The sequence below is a fragment of the Penaeus monodon genome, chromosome 42, assembly GCF_015228065.2.
Source record: "Penaeus monodon isolate SGIC_2016 chromosome 42, NSTDA_Pmon_1, whole genome shotgun sequence".
Lineage (NCBI taxonomy): Eukaryota > Metazoa > Arthropoda > Malacostraca > Decapoda > Penaeidae > Penaeus > Penaeus monodon.
Window position 1 is genome coordinate 12,663,838 of NC_051427.1, and position 2,500 is coordinate 12,666,337.

Below are 2,500 nucleotides of genomic sequence, written 5' to 3' on the forward strand. Positions count from 1 at the left end.
ACACACACAACACACACCACACACACACACACACACACACACACACACACACACACACACACACACACACACACACACACACACACACACACACACACGCACGCACGCACACACATACAACTTCTCCCCCACGAAACCTCCACACAATATTTCCAGAGAGAGTCTGAATGGTCAACGCCCTTTCACCGCTGTGCATGGCCAATTAGGGCGGCCTCTGCTGACATGGGTAACGCCCTCTTTCCTCGTTGCCTCCGACCTTCCTCATGACTCGTTCAGCACTCTACCTCGAGTCATGGTCCCGCTTGGACCCCCAGATCCCCTACCGGGCCACCTGCTGCTAACTTCTGCACAAGCTGGCCACTTACATATTTAATCTTCGCCCACGATATCATAAAAAATAAAGAGTGCATCCAGACCGTGCGTTTCCCTTAACCACCAAATGGAGATGTCCACGACACTGACAGATTGGTGTCAGCAGTGGGATATCAATACACTAACGGAGAGAGAGGCAGAAACAGACAGATTGCCAAAGAGGGAGACGGAGAACCCTAAAAACCGGATTGAACACATCAGTCGCATAGTGATTGCCAATCCTCACTTCACAAGTCAGGCGACCTATGTGTCTCGTGTTTTTGAAGGATGGAAAGTGCATTGCTTAGAATCCTGTTTGATTTCCTCAAAGGTGAACAGATTCCAGGGTAAAGCGAAGGTGACATTTTCTCTATCTCTTTTTTTCTCTTTCTTTTTTCTCTTTCTCTTTCTCTTTATCTTTCTCTTTATCTTTCGCTTTCTCTTTCGCTTTCTCTTTCTCTTTCTCTTTATTTTTCTCTTTCTTTCTCTCTCTTTCTCTTTCTCTTTCTCTCCATCTCTCTCTGTATGAGCGCGTTATGTTAATTATGATTAGCTGTGATATGCAAGAACAATCTCTTTGTAACAGTATATATACAAACATAGATAAATTAAATTATTGTGATAATAATAATAATTGTTATTGTACTGATATAAAAATGGCAATAACATTGATAATAGCATTAACAAATCATGATAATGATAAAGATAATGGTAATATAGTGGACTGGATTATCATAATGGAAGCTTTCGAAATGCACACTTATGGATTTCTCCCTCGGCAGCCTTGACCTCTCATGTAAGCAGAATAATACGAAAAATGTCCCATCAGAACAAATTCTACGGGACTTTTCCGCCAGATTTAAAATAGGGACATAGCCACTCTATTCCACTTAACGCAAGCCGGATGCTTAGACGAAGCTGTTGATGCTTGGACGAAATAACTGTTGTAGAGTCGAAGACACCATCCCTTATTAGAGAAGAGGAAAGGCGCACCAATTCCCCTTTAATAAGAGGGGCATCTTAAGTTTCCTCTTTATTGTGTATTTATACTAATATATATATATATATATATATATATATATATATATATATATATATATATATATTCAGAATAGTAAATTATGGAAGTATATCAGAATAACGAATTATGGAAGCACATCTTAATATAATGTGCCCGTCTATCACCACAAAGAGCACCAGTGTTAAGGGATATGGTCTTGAGGAAACAAAGAAAGAAATTATAATGTAGTTATCTGCTAAAAGTTTAGCTTTTGATTAATACTTTTAATACTTATTACACATTCTTTAAAGTTATCAATTTCAAGAAGAATCTTCAGCTTTGAAGATTAATTCATCATTTTATTAATATTCTCACAAACAGCCATTAGGATTTGCTAGACCTAAAATATAAAATAAAAACCTTGTAAGGTAAGGAGCACAAGTGAATAATTAGATAGTTCTCACCTTTTCGGGGAGTAGCTGCTGCAGGCTGAGGCAGGAGGCACTCTAGACTGGGCTGTCCTCTATTTTTCTTATGTGTTACGCGAATTATACTGGAGCTAGTAATACTGCAGCACACCTTCGAATAATGTATTTTGGGTTGTGAGAAGTTTTATTAGTGGCAAAGTATTCATCTCGAGCAAGTGACTAACAGGCTGGTGCTCTTTGCTTTTATTTGTTTTTTATAATGGCTTCCATTTGAAGTCCATGAGCAAAGCTGAATTCAATTTGATGTTTTTATTTGTAATGTAGTTTTAAAGGAACTAGTTTTCAGGTCCCTTTTTGTAACTCTCAATTTAATGAGATTTGACTAATTTTATGAACTTAAACTTTTATTTTTCAGATTTATAATGAAATAGTTCAGGTGTACTCTGATATTTCCTTTACTTTCTTGGGCGAATGGAAAATAAAGGTTTTGCTTGTGACCTGTAAGGGAACAGAAAGCGATGAACTGTGCTGATGACCTCTATGGGATAAGAAATCATTAAATATTCCGAAACAGCCCTAAATCAAAACCTTCACACGTGCTGAAATTCCCTTGCTCGTTCTCCCCGCTCAGGTTACGTCTTACGATTCTTTTGTCTCGTTGGGTCATACATTTTACACTACACACCCCCCCCAACATTTGTACATAATCTGTCCCTTTCTT